Genomic DNA, 15,876 nt, shown 5'->3' with positions numbered 1-15,876 from the left:
GAGACTATAAAATAAAATAATTAGCCAAATAATGGACCCAAAATATTATTTTCATAAATGCATTATCATAGAAATTGATTATATGCTCATTTTTCCAGACCCATAAAAAGAACACAAAAAATTCTAACATATATAGACATTGAAATTTTTTCTTCGTGCATTTAGGTATGATGAGTATAAATGTTGTGAAAAATAACACCCAATATCGATGTTTAATACTAGAGTCTTCTCTATTGATAATGCTTTGAAGACATAATGAGAACACTGCATGCCTCATGATTACTGTAAGGTCACATGGACCTGGCTTTTGTCTGTCATGTAGCTGTCATGATGATGTGTTAAAACAGCTTAGCGCTGTACCAGACAGACTTAAAAATTTAAAAACATCATTGAAGTTTTATATTTTTGAAGCTCTCGCTTTATAAGTTCAACAGTAATTGGATATTGTTAGGACTGGAATGTTAATGTAGCATTTATTAGAATTAGTTTTGAGTGCACTACCATTTAATGTTATTAAAAGATGAAACATAATTCGGAAATTGTTGGTCAAATAATTCTTTTTTCTTTTCAGTTTCTTTCCTAGTCTTGACATATTATCAAATGCTTTATGTGGCTATTTGAAACATGATGTAGCAATATTGACTTCTAAACACATTTTATCTCTGGGATCATAAAGCAAACACATGTACATATTTCAAGGTGCATTGGCTATTAAGTTGAACATGGTTTTTTACAAATTGGATATAAACTGAGACCAAGTACCTCTGCTAGAGCACGTATTTTTATCAGGCTGTATATTACTGTTTAATTACATGATCTGTGGATATTGGTAAAACAGAAGTCATGCAGCCTACAATAGAGTGGTCTCCAAAGTTTTTACTGACGTATTACTATCAATAAATTGCTTTAGCACACTCACACACACGAACATACATATCAAATTTCTATATATGTATATATATCCACTATTATACCAGTGTATAAAATATAGACATCATAAACCATATATAAAATTAGGAATTAAAAACGATTATGCCATATGTGAAATATCATTTTCTTGAATTAATTTAATTTAATTACAGTAAAGACCTTTCTTTCCCTGATTAGATATGATGATATATGTGTCATTTTGTAAAACTTGTTTATTTTATGGTATAGTTTTTCAAAGATTTAGTCCAAATTTAGTTCTATATCTGGTTTTAATGGCTATCATAAATAAAAAAATTACTTCACAAAAATAACAGATGCAAATGGAAGAAATGCATCCTGCACTGGGAGTGCTAAATCAATTTAAATCCATCCCCCAGTTATGCAAAAATTTTTGTCAAAATTTGGTTAATACTTTTCTTGAAATTAAATTGTAGGGCTTATCATTTGAAGGCAATGAATTTAATTTTTTAAATAAATGAGTTAAAAACTTAATGACACTCATTTTTTGAAGATTTGTTATATAAGATACGATATTTTGTTTCTATTTTTCTGTGCTTGAAGATTGAAGACATCTTTCAATTAATACAAAATATTTTCGAGAATTAAACTGTGTAACAATCAAAATATGTCCAAATATTTTTTTCAAAGTTTCCCCTATATCTCATGTTAAGCACAACTAAAACCCCTAGGTATTACTTATAAAATAAACATAAGACTCTTGAAGGTGGAGAGAAGATGGGCTGGCTGGAAACTTGAAGAACAACACAATAAAATTTCCTGGGTGGTTTTTTGGGGTTTTTGTTTTTTGCTCATATATTCAAGACTTAACCTGTAAGAAGCTGGCAATCTGGAAATACCAGTGACTGCAAACAACCTCTCTGCCGAAGTCCTGCTCTTTTTAGCAAGGGGATCAAGAAAGGGGCTGGCTAGCAAGACAGAAAACTTTTAGACAGAAACAGCACTACTCCAGTCAAACACCACAGAAAACATTGTGCTAGCACCCCCATTCATGCAAAGCAAAGAAAAGTGGGAAGCCTAGACTTCTACTTTGTGAGGCTATAACAGGGTGCCCAACACCCCCATCATGCAGGTAGAAAGAAGGCTAAGTACAGAGCTAGAGTTTCAGTCATGCAGTTATGAGGTCATTCCCTCATTTTCTCTGGAGAACTTGTGGGGATCCTGGTCCCCAGGGGTACCCCACCTGGCAGTACCAAGGAGTGATATCAAAGATAGTGGAAGGTGATGACATGCACTGTGGACCAGTGATAATGAGACCACCCCCACAACAGTGTCAGAAGAGACCACGTGGGAAACTAGAATATCTTTTTCCACTCAAAAATAACAATGAGACCTTACACTGGGTATCAGCAGATGTTGAGTGGGGAACAAAGACTTGTGTTTGTGCTCAGTGGTAACAAGGCAGCATCAGAAAAAGCCAACTACACAACAGAAGGCTTAAGAAAGATCCAGAATCTCAGAACATAAGACTAAAATATTCAGATTTCAATTAAAAAAATCACTCATCATACCAAGAATCAGAAAGATCTCAAACTGAATGAAAAAGATAATAAATGGATGCCCAAACTGAGATGACAGAGATGTTAGAATAACCTGACAAAGATTTTAAAGCAGCCATGCTTCAACAAGCAATTACCAACACCCTTGAAAAAAATGAAAAGATAGAAAGTTTTAGGGAAAAAGTTTCAGCAAAGAAATAGAAGATATAAGGAAAAGTCAAATGAGAATATTAGAACAGAAAAATACAATAATTGAAAATAAAAACTCAATGGATGGGCACAACATAATAGAGAGATTAGGGAAAGAATCAGTGAGCTGGAAGATAAACAATTGAAACTACCCAAGATGAAGAACAGAGAGAAAATACACTGAAAAAAAAAAAAAACACAGAGCCTCATGGACCTGTGTCTTTGGAGCCCCAGAAGGAGAGTAGAAACAAGGAGAGTCTGAAAAAGTACTAGAAGAAATAATGGCAGAAAACATCCCAAATTTGGAAAGAGAAATAAATCTGTAGATTCAAAAAGGTAAGAAATTCCCAACATGATAAAACCAAACAAATCTGCATCAAGACACATCATAATGAAACTTCTGAAAGCTAAAGACAAAGACATATTCTGAAAACAACCAGGGAAAAATCACACATTATAGAGGAAAACACAATTAGAAAGAGAGTGGATTTCTCATCAGAAATCAGGGGAACCAGAAGGAAATGGCACAATATAGTTCAGGGCTGAAAGGAAAGGATAATCAGTCTAGAATGCTGTTATGCCCAAGGCAAATATCCCTTCAGAAATGAAGTGGAAATCATGACCCTCTCAGTGAAAATAGTTTTTCTCCAGGAGACCTACTCTAAAGGAATAATTTTTAAATTTTTCTAAATAAAAAACAAAATAAGAAACCTTGGAATATCAGGAAAGGAAGAAGCAAAAATCAAGGTAAATGCAGTAAGTTTTCGTTCTCCTGAGCTTTCTAAATTATGTTTGATGGTTCGAGCAATAATTTAAACACTAATATGGTTCAAAATACATGGAGAGAATATTTAAGATATTTGCACTAAAAATGTGGAAGGGCAAAGTGATGTAAAGAAAGATAAAATTTCTGTACTTCACTAGAACTGGTAAAATGATGACACCAGTAGATTGTAATTATATATATATATGCATGTAATAATAGCTAGAGTAATCTTTAAAAATCTATACAAATAGATACACTCAAAACACTACAGATAAATCAAAATGAAATTCTAAAAAAACTTCTGCCACAATAAGGCAGGAAAATAAAACAGAGACAAACAAATGGAAAGAACCAACAGAAAACAAAAATAAATTGGCACAACCCCTAATGTATCATTAATTACATTAAAACATATGGTCAGAATGCACTGATTAAAAGACAGATTGGCAAAGTGAATGACAAATTATGACCTATCTACTGTCTATTAAAAAAACCCCTCATTTAAAATATACATAGGCAGGCTGAAAGCAAAGGATAACAAACATGTATCATGAAAATATTAATTTTAAAATGTATTAGTGGCTATATAATTATCAAAGTGACTTCAGAGCAAAGAGAGTAATCAGAGCCACATGATAAAAATCATGTAATCATTTCATTAGGTGCAGAAAAAACATTTTACAAGATTTAACATTCATTTATGATATAGATATTCAATAAAATGGGTAAAGAGGGAATGTACTTCAACATAATAAAGGCCATGTATGACAAATCTACCACTTACACCCTACTCAATGATAAAAACCTGAAAGCTTCCCCCCTAAGATCAGAAACAAGACAAGGATGCCTACTGTCACCACTTTTATTCAACGTATTATTGGAAGCCCTAGGTAGACCAATTAGGCAAGAAAAAGAAATAAAATCATCCAATTTGAAAAGGTAGAAAAATTGTCAGGTGACATGATATTATATAGAGAAAACCCTAAGGACATCACCAAGAAACTGTTAGAACTAATCAACAAATTCAGTAAAATTGCAGGATGCAAAATCAACATACAGAAATATATTTCATTTCTATAAACTAATAATGATGTATCACAAAGTGAAATTAAGAAAACAATTACATTGACGATTGCATCAAAAAGAGTAAAATACCTAGGAATAAATTTAACCAAGGAAGTTGAAAGACCTGTCCTCTAAAAGCTGTAAGACAGTGATGAAATAAATTGAAGATGACACAGATAAATGGAAAGGTACACTATGCTCATGGATTAGAAGAATTCATATTGTTAAAATGCCCGTACTACCCAAAGGAATCTGGAGATGCAATGCAATTCCTATCAAAATGCCAATGGCATTTTTCACAAAACTGGAACAAATAATCCTAAAATTTGCGTAGAATCACAAAGATCCTGAATAGCCAAAACAATCTTAAGAAAGAAGAACAAAGCTGGAGATATCACACTCCCTGATTTCAAACTATACTAACCAAAACGGTATATAGTACTGGCACAAGCACAGACACATAGATCAATGGAACAGAATAGAGATCCCAGAAGTGAACCCACACTTAAATGAGCAATTAATCTAGGAGAAAGGAGGCAAGAAAATAGAATAGGGAAAAGCAACCTATTCAATAAATAGTTGGGGAAACTGGACATCTATAGTCAGTAGAATGAAACTGAACCACTTTCTTTTACCGTATACAAAAATAAACCCAAAATAGATTAAAGACTTAATTGTAAGACCTGAAACCATAAAAGTCCTAGAAGAAAACATAGGCAGTATTCTCTTTAACATAGGTCTCAGCAATATTTCTTTGGTCTGTCTCCTTGGACAAGAGTGACTAAAGCAAAATGAACAAATGGGACTATATCAAACTAAACTTGGACAACACCAGTAATGAAAAACTGTTGAATTCTCATCATACCATCCACCCCATCCGATTCTTTTTATTGATTTTTATGTGTCTGCAGGTTCTTCTCTTATCATTTACTATTCATTTGCTTTCTGTAACTTTTCTGAATCTATAAATAAGTGTATTTAAACTTTTATTTATTGTAGTTGACATACAATATTAGTTTCAGGTGTAAAACAGAATGATTTGAATTGATGTGCATTATCAATAAGTATAGTAACCATCTGTCACCATACAAAGTTATTGCAATATTATTGACTATATTTCCTATGCTATATACTACATCCCCATGAATTATTTTATAACAGGAAGTTTGTCTCTCTTAATTCCCTTCACCTATATTTTTATCTTTAGTTCAACACATCATCTTTTTGATATCTACTATTTATCAATGCTGTATAAATTTGGCAGAAATTTTGAAATCTATTTTAAGCCCATTTTGTATCAGTAATTTATAAGTAAAGAGCAACTAGAAAATGATGTAGTATTTACTGTATTTTTTTCATAAGTTACACATATTACTGGAAAATTTCAGATACTTTATTAGAAACCAGTTTTATAACCTGGTTTTTATAGATAGAATTAACAGATTACTGAACTTGGATGAGGAAAATACTACATCTTTATTTTCCCTAAACTTTAATTGAACTTTAGTATTTCATTTAATTATAAATATAGACAATACACCATGGTGATGTTAGTAATACATATGTCTTTCATATCACATGATTGTGGCAGATACTTTGAAATATTATTTATGATCACCATATATTCACAATTATTCACCTAACTGCAGTCTTCCTTTCTTCAGATGCCAGTGAATCTGGGCAACTATTGGGCAACTTTGCATCTAGATCATCTTCCAGAATTTTAGGTTCTCACATTAAAGATGCAGACTTCTAAGTTTCTTTCCTCTATTCTGTATCTTCCTGTTTGTTAATTGATGTGTAGAAAGCGATAAGTCCTTGTCTTTGCATATTAATTTTTTAAGCCTGGGTAATTCAAATGAGAACTACTTTTACCCCTTTTTTAGGTCAATCAACATTTAATTCACTTATGTGTATTTATTTTTAGCTTTATTGAGGTATGATTAACAAATAATCATTGTATATATTTAATGTGTACAAGGTGGTATTTTGAATACATATACATTGTGAAATGATGCCCCCAATCAAGCTATTTACCTATCACCACACATGCTTACATTTTTGCATGTGTGTGGTGAGAACTATAGTGAATAAAATGTAGTATATACTTGAAATTTTCTAAATGAGTAGATCTTGAGAAAATTCTTTATGAGTTTTCTTTAATGTAACTTAAAATATTTAGTAATATACTGTGCCATAATATGAATTATTTACCATGCTGAAAGTTCTAAGGCTTCTTTCTTTTATTTTTTTTGTCCTTAGCTCCCTTTTTAGTTCACCATCTATGTTATGAAATAACAGAGTAATATGCAAGCAGTGTCTTTGTATTATAATTTTGTGAAAATGCTACACATTTAAAAAGTAACTTTGCAATAGAATCTCCAAAAGATATCAGAAATGAAAATTATAATAAGGCCTAAACTACATATTTCTCCACTGAACTTCTCCATTCTAACAATATAATTCCATTTATATTGAGGCTTGTATGACTTTTGTCAGTGTTACATAATTTTGGAAAGAACAGTATATCTAAAGGATGGTCATCTGATCTAAATATCACCTAGTTGTATGCTTAAGAACCTCAGTTTTAAGGAAGCAAGAATAGTGAAAAATGCATTGGAATGATAAAACTATTTTGGAAAGTAATACTATTTAAAATGGATTTTAAAAATAATCAAATGGATTGATGATTTGAATGAGTTAATAATTTCAAAGTCCTGGTGCAATGTGGCTGATACAATAAATTGCAAAAGATGAAGGAGTATGATATTGTGATAAATAATATTGGGAATTTTTAAAGACATAGGGGAATAATAAGATTTCCCCAAGTTTGAACTTTAGGCATATATAGGTTTTATTGGGAGTGGTTAAAATATGTTGAACTATTATTCTGATATAAGGGCTTGCTGTTTACTTTAAGACAACTGTTTAAGAGTAAGAAACATAAGGTTGACATCTAATAACCATTCATCAAGTTTAATGTGACTATCATTAAAACACTTAATTTTGGTATATGTAGGTTAATGATTCAGTTAGTTTCAATTACCAAAGCCTGTCAGACAACCAATCAAACACATGGGAAGGACATTCTTATTTTAGACCTAACAATTTTACCTAGGAGTCAGAAAAAAGAAGAATTTTAGTTTGTTCTGATCCGAAGTAAGCAAAATGATACAATGCATATATAAATACTGAAGAGGGTATATCTTCCTATCATTATTTGCCATATTTGATAATGCACTAGTAGATTGCATACCATAATGTAAGACTCATGCTTTCAAAGTATTGACAAGAGACAAAAGACCATTAGTATAATGGAAATAAAATTTGGACAGGAAAACCAGAAGAATGCAGTTCTGGTCCCAACTCCATTTTACTGTGTGACAAGGACAAGTGCCTTTAGGGCCAGTCTACTTACCTCTCTGGACTTTGGTTTACTCAAAGAGAAAAAGAGAAAGAGAGACAGAGGGAAAGAGAGGGGGAGAGAGAGGGAGAGAAAGAGAGAGAGAGAGAGAGAGAGAGAGAGAGAGAGAGAGAGAGAGAGAGAGAGAGAGAGAGAGAGAGAGAGTGTGTGTGTGTGTGTGTGTGTGTGTGTGTGTTATAATAAATGTGTTCTTATTCTTTTTGGATCAAAGACCTTAAATAATCTGATAAAAATCTATAGGCCATCTACCTAGATAAATGCACTTATGTAGACACACGGTTTTGATTGTAATTTTAGCAGTTCAAGTATGCCCAGAAGATAATTGCCACAGATACCAATTTTTCTTCTTAAATTGCTGAGCTAAATTGTAACATTCTTTTCAACTAGAAGTTTATAGTTCTTCTTTGTCAAGTTCTGATATAAATTTATTAATGATAACTCACAGACTACTCCAGTCAGGTATCCAGGAGTGGCTAGAGTCTATTCCAGGAGCAGCAGTCTTTAATTTCTGAATTTATCTATAATCATAATCCCATCATAGAGCTAATAATGTTCAGATTCTTCTCTTAGGTCCCAAGAATAATGACAGCACTTGGAAGAATAAGTCAACTAGTAAACAATTGAAAGTTTGTAGATTGGCTTCTGTTAATGAAAATATCAACCTTAAAAGTACTTGGTAGAGTCTATCTATACCTGTTGAGAATTACTGAAAGCTCAATGCATTTCTTCTTATATTCGGTTTTTAAAAAAGATCAGTTTATCATGACTATATTAAATGTACACAAGAAGTTAAACAATTAGAATTCAATAAAATCATCCTTAAACCCCTGTGATATATTAGATGTTTTGAACATGATAGTGGTTAGAATGATGCAGAATATTTCCCTAATATTTCCCTAGCCAAGAATAGTACATAAATTGTATTAGTATTGAGTGTTGCAGTATAAAGGTGAATAATAAATTCAAAGAAAGGTGTTTTCCTGTTTAAAAAAAAGGAGAATATATGTTTATACAATCAAAACCTATTAATATTAGACAGTGATGAACTGTTCTTCCACACTGTCTCATCCCTTGGTCATAATCTTATAAAAAATTAATAAGCAGAAACCTCAATTAGTTAAAGTTGAGAGACCAGAAGGGGAATCTTTCATGCCCTGTGAGGATAGTAGAGCCCACCAGGAAGAAGACTCCTTTTCTTTCCTGGCAACCTCTCAGCCAATGAAAAGCCATGGACTCTTTGGTTACTATAGCCCTCCCAACTTCCTTTTTCCTTCTATAAAAGAGTTCTCCTTCCCTTGCTGTGCCTTGACTTGCACATGGCTCACCATGGTTGCTGGCCCTGAATTGCAATTATTTACTAATCTCAAAAAAATTCATTTTTGTTGGAGAAATATCTGGCAGTCTGTTTTAGGTCAACAGTCTTCATCAGCTTACACTTCTCCCACCCATTCTTTGATGAAGAATATTAATTTTCTCAATCTAATCTAAAGAGTTATAAAATATCTTCAAATCTTCCCTTTACCTGTGAATTGTTGGACTCCGCTTTAGAATTTCTAGAACCCTATTTATGTTTTGTTCAGCGGACTTAACTGAGGACTTAAATGGGGGAGAAAGCCTCTCAGATAGCTCTGAGGGACTGTTCTGAAAAGGTAAGGGAGGAGCCAGGATATGTAGGAGTTTTTGCAAAAACCCCAAGGTAGTCAGAACATCAAAAGATTACTGTCAAAGAAAACCAGACATCTCAAGTTAATGAATTTAGTGCTTTTCTATGTATGGGAAGATGCAAGAGTCTGGGCTTATTGAAATTATTCCTTTGATATGCACCTTAACTATCTAGGGCCAATATTCTGTTTTTCTCTATCCTGAATCCCCTTAGCATGCGCTGTTGTTGGTGGACGCAGTGGCTAATGGTTTGATGGCTGCACATTCTTTGTTTACTGATATGGTAGGCAACATTCTTGATCTGCAAAGGCAAGGTAAGAAGTATCTAATTATTGTCTCCACTCAAATATTCAGATGGTCAGTTTTATGGTTACTGGGCATAAAACATCTAAGTAACGTTGTTTTCCTTTAATTTTCTTTATGTGGAGTTTATATTGCTATTTTTCAAAGCAGAAACTGTTTCTTAGTATCCTAAATTGAACCTGGATTATATCTTTTTATTTCAAAGAATTGATATCCATTTTGTTGATAGAAATTAAAAAAAGATTAATGACCCATTTTTCTTTGGCAGTAGCTGCAGTTTATATTAATATAGAGAACTTCAATCAGTCTAGAATTGACAGTCTTTGGTCAAAAAATATGAGACCTTTATAAGAGTATGGATCAAGCACTTAAAATATATTTGTTGACAAAGTAGCAAAATTCAATTCTTTTAAGAATTACCTGATGGATAACTTATTTTTACATCAAGTATTAGATGGAGACATGGTATTCTTGGATTTCTTAAAAAATAGTGAAAGAGCAAAATGCCTTCTTTCCAAATCTTTCACTAATCCTTGACTTGTAAGGTCTTGTTTGAATATAAATTGAGTATAAATTTTTATAGCAGGGTATTTTTATTCCATCTTACATTAGCATGTATTGGAACTTAGAAAGGTAAAATCAGATTTGTAAGATCAAAGTTGGCATTCAAACCTAAATGTGTCTGGTTCCAAATACTGTCCTTAACCATTAACCTGCCCTGCAGTTCTTCTTTCAGAAGACTGAGATGTGTGGATCTGGGCTGGGTGTAAGCATGGTTCAAGAGACTGATTTGAGGAAAAGATATCCATTTCACCACTGTATCCCCTTCCAGATTCAGATTACTGACTTTTTACAGCTCCAGCAAAGATTCTTTGCTCAGACAGTCTAAGAGGTGACTTTTTATTTTTTAACTTTTAAGGCACCACATTTCCTTGTCATAAATTCTCTGCTAGAACACAGAAAAAGTATGAACACTGTTGGTTCTTTCCATGACACTTACATAACTCTGAACCAAAATCTGATAAAGAAAGCATGCCAAAGAAAAATATTGATCTATCTTATTTATTACTTCATATTCTTCAAAAATAATCACATCCAATTCAGCAGAAATTTTGAAAGACTAAACTACTTTAGTGGAATAGAAAGTAGCTTAGTCTTTCTAAGAATGGGCCAATATAAAGAAATCTCTTATAAATTTCATCTCATCTGTATAGATGTTTCAAAAACTATTTCCAAAATTTAAAAAAATCAAAATGGAACAAAAACTTAGAGTAAACTAAAAATTAAAAAATATTATATGAAAAGTAATATTATATAAAATAACAATAAAGATATTACTTATTTTGAAAATTAAAAGGCATCCCCATTAAACTTCACAATAAAAAAGGAGTCCCTTATACCATTATTAAACAATAAAATAATAAATGATCCAGAAATACTGACAGAAGTTTAGCCAAAATGTTAGTAGTACACAAGAGACATTTCAGTCAGATTCATATTAATAACATTTTTAAAAAGGGTCAATTATTCTATAAATGGAGCAGCAGTGATTTTCTAAAATGATAAGATTTTCCTCAATTTATGCAAAATATATTTTAGATGGATTTAATATTAAAACAGAAAGAATCATAAAATAATTAGAGTACCCCTGAATGATTCTTATATTTGACTGGGGAAATGATCTCTAAGCATAAAAGTAAGGAAGCAAGCAGTAGAGACTGAATAAAAAAATTCAAGTTTTCTGTACATCAAAAGATATCATAAGCAAATTTACAATGCAAGTGGCAGCCTTGCCTCCAGCTGCCCTAGAGCTCCCATTGATTTGGGTATTCTGGCTAAGAAGCCAGGCCTGAGAGGCATCCACAAAGCAACAAAGGCAGGGTGAAGGGGCCAAACCGTTTCTGAAACAGTTGCTTAATAACACAGTTGCTCGCAAAATTTAACAGTCATCATACCCATAGCAAGTGAATACCTTCTGTTACCCAACAGCCAAAATTCTTGGAAGAAAAATGTCATTGGCCAGATGTCTATCTTTCTAATTAGAGAATCAGATCAATTACCAGCTACAATTCCCTAATCCATCTTTCAAATCCCCATTGAAATGGCTGTGCCTGGAATTGCAATGTAGAAAACAAAATTTATTTCTTTACTAAATTTGCTGAATTCTACTCTCTAATTTCAATAATAAAAATTGGATACAAAATATGTTAAGAATTCCCAAAATGGCAAGTTTGAAAAGCATTGGAAGTTGTTGACTAGAAGGTGGGAACAAATGTCAAATCTGCTGAAAGTCAAGTACAAAAACAAAGTGAGATAGACATCCAAACTTACTTAGCCAAAATTTAAATACATTAAATGTGGCTTAGGATAGATGAAGACCTAAAATGATATCTTGGAAGTAAAAATTATAAAACTTGCCCTTTTTTGGGGGGGAGTGTGCAGTGGGGAAGGAAAGGGATATGGAATGAGGACTAAGATTCCACTTTTAGTCTTTCAATCTAAATGACCATAAATGATTAGGTATGAAATTTCTTTATTTCTTTACTATGTATATTTATTAAAAGGAAGCTCCAGATTTTAATAAATTGTTTCAGCATTACTAATTTAATGCTGTTATACTCTAGACAAGTTTTAGTATCTCAAGGGTTCTCTGTTGTTCTGGGAATTTAATTTCTCTGCAGTTTTGAATTTGACTTTGCATTTGATTTGTATAATAATTAGTGTGTGCTAGAGCAGTGATTGATTAGGAATGTAGGGGAGCAAAATTTGCCCCCCCCCCACAGTATCTCTTTCCCATAAGGATTAACTTAGGCTGATTATTTTTAAGAAACAGAAGAGTCAGGAAGTCTTTTTTACTTCCCCCTTGAGTGCGTAAAGAGTTTAAATAAAGGACCAATTTCCAGAATAAAGGTATTACCAGAGATATTTGCAAAGAGTATGGATTAAGGGTGGTGTGGCCTAGAGATCAGAGTTCATGCTGTGTCCCACTGTCTCAGCCTGGGAGCAAACATTTGCTTTTCCATCAACTACATGTGAATTGCCTTCCTTCCTCTGAAGTTCCAAACCACTACCGCCAACATCCTCTTATTGTCTTTAGCTGAAAGTGGTATTTAATGTGAAGGTTTTCATTTTGGTTAGTTACTCAGTTGTCCTGTGTCTCTCCAACATATACATGTTATTAAACTTTTGTTTGCTTTTTTCCTGTTAATCTATGTCAGTTTAATTCTTAGACCAGCCAGAAGAACCTAGAAAGGTAGAGGAAAACTTTTTCCTCCCTGACAGAATCTCCCACAAATTCAAATATAATCAATAAATCTGCCCTAAGCACTATAATGCCAAAAGGTAGAGGTTTTCCATCTAACAAAAACATGTAATAATCATTGAGCTACCATGTTTATTCTAACTCCAAGAATTAATCTAACTCAGATTACCTCCAAATGCTCCTTTTTATTTCAGCATATGTAGAATAATTGTAGCAATTTAACAATAGTGCAATTTGAAGATATATTTGAATTTTAAAAAGGAGGCAACATCTGGAAGAGTAAAAAATAAGGCAAAAGTTTACAAATTAGAATGTCTGCAACTGGAGGACTTACTCCATTAGTCAATATTTTTAGCTGTTTAAAACTGAGATTGGGGGTTCCCTGGTGGCACAGTGGTTGAGAGTCCACCTGCCGATTCAGGAGACACGGGTTCGTGCCCCAGTCCGGGAGGATCCCGAATGCCGCGGAGCAGCTGGGCCCTTGAGCCATGGCCGCTGAGCCTGCGTGTCCGGAGCCTGTGCTCTGCAACGGGAGAGGCCACAGCGGTGAGAGGCCCGCGTACCACAGAAAACAACAAGAACAAAAAAAACCTGAGATTGTAGGCTAATATCAGATTCTGGAAAGTAAAATATTACATATGCTTTTAAGTACAGGAAATTTGGTCAATATGTCCAGAGTAGTTTTAAATTTCTAAAGAAAGGAGATATTTTTCATCCATAAATCCAACCAGGAAACAAATCAATCATAAGAATTTCAAGTTAATATCTATAATGAACATAATTTTATGCTTCATATTTTTTGCACTTTGTTTTGGATTACACATTGTGTTTGTATACTTTTTTATGGTTCTTTGAAAGTTTTACATTACAGAATTTATTTGCATTACTCACAAAATATAATTTTAAAAAGCAGCTGAAAAATGGAAAAATGGAAATGGGATAAATTTGCAACATGCTTGACAGATAAATATTTGCACTATTAAAAATATTTATAGGATCTGAAGTAAGCACAATTTGAATACCTGAATTGGGAGACAGGCCAAGATCACAGACGGAAATTAAAAAATTAGTATCAATATTAATGGCAAAAGAGACTTTCAAAAAATTATTTTATTTTACTAGACAACAATGAAATTTAAATGAGAACTGTAAGATACCAGTTTTTTATCCAACATGTTTGGAAATATTCAAACTCAGTAATTAAACCAGTATCTATAAAAGTGCTATAAAATTGGCATTTCCATACATTGTTGATAAGTGTGAAAAGGCATAACTTTTATTGAGGAAAATTAAGGTACATGAATCAAAAACTGTAAACTTTTTATCTGTTCATCCATTTATATACCCCTAATGATTTTCCTAAGAAATAAAAATAGATATGATACATTTTTGAAAAGTAAGTTTATTAAAGGTGTCCTTTTAATAAAAGGAAACTTTGGAAATACAGCTGGGTATTGAATAAGAGTACTTCTGTCACTTTACAATAAATAGAGTTAAGCTTATAAATGTGTATTTTTAAAGAGTTGATGTTGATATTCCAATTTTAATTTAAAATTACAACTGCAGAGTGCTTCATTGTAGATGTAACATATTTTATTCATCAGTTCTCTATTGAGGGTCAATTTTGTTGCTTTTGTAGGGAAGCAAAATTTACCACCCCAGAATATATCTTTGACATGTCAATGAAAAATTAATCATTTGTCAATCCAGGAAAGAAATGGAAAATTTTATTTAAGCCAACTTGAGGATTATAACCCAAGAGACAGTTTTCCACAAAGCTTTGAGGACTGTTCTGCCAGTTAGAAGTCAAAGAACAGTTATATAAATTTTTGAGACAAAGGATTATATGTCAAATCACAGGTTATTGACAGTTTACACAATCTAGATCTATACCTACAAAGCTGTAGTGGATCATGGGTAATTGTGGCCACTTACGAGATTAAGAAGGAAGGTTATCTCCTAAGGAGTTATGACCTTTGATGAGATTAAGAAAGAATTTTATCTCCTAAGGAGGTCTGGTTAATGCAGATACACAATACACACTAAATGGAAGGGAGGAGGCCCAAAAGGGCAAGGAAAAATTTTACGTTAAAATTTTTCTCCTCGTGCCATAAAATATGAATTTTATTTCATCAAACATGAAGATTATTTCAAGTTGAAAACAATCAAGGTCCGAAAGTCTCAGGAAGAGCCTTTGGCATTCTCGCTAATTGTTATCTAAAAGAATTTAGATAACGGGCCTGTTTGGAGCATAGAGATATCACCAGAGATATCAGCAAAGAATATGGGTCAGGTGTGGTGGGAGTGGAAGCTTAGCAGGGCCTAGAGATCAGAAATATAAGTGACTCCCTATTGATGATAAATTACCCAAGATCAAAAGAACTGCTGGTGGATGTTTCCCAGTGTTGAATGTAGGTGAACTGGTCTTCAAAATTACTTGAAAGCCCAAAACTTGATAGAGCATCAGCTGTAAACACTTGGTAAATGTTGACAAATACATACAGTCATGTAACCACCACTATTTAAGATACAGAAGCTTTCAGTCATCCCCAAAAGTTCCTTCACTGGCCTTTACAATCAATCCTTCCTATGCTATGGCCCTAAACTGCTAAAGATCTGGTTTCTGTAACCACAGATTGTTTCTGCCTATTCTAAAACTTTATATAATAGAAGCCTGCTAGATTCTTAATCAAAATAAATCATAAAATGTGCAGCAAGCCATTGTCTCAAAGCCTTGAGAGTTGCATGGTGGAAAATG

General features: G+C 32.9%; 1 long non-coding RNA gene across 1 annotated transcript in view; it reads left to right on the top strand.

The window, feature by feature from the left end:
* Positions 1-9,842, top strand: part of LOC131756212 (uncharacterized) — a 202,465-nt gene extending 192,623 nt beyond the window's left edge. Inside the window, exon 4 of the long non-coding RNA XR_010840198.1 lies at positions 9,768-9,842. This is a non-coding gene — a long non-coding RNA (uncharacterized lncRNA). The remainder of the gene's footprint in view (positions 1-9,767) is intronic.
* Positions 9,843-15,876: the final 6,034 nt, after the last annotated feature.

The sequence above is a fragment of the Kogia breviceps genome, chromosome 4 (genome assembly GCF_026419965.1).
Source record: "Kogia breviceps isolate mKogBre1 chromosome 4, mKogBre1 haplotype 1, whole genome shotgun sequence".
NCBI lineage: Eukaryota > Metazoa > Chordata > Mammalia > Artiodactyla > Physeteridae > Kogia > Kogia breviceps.
Note: the sequence above shows the minus strand (reverse complement) of the source record. Positions and strands in the feature narration are given on the sequence as shown.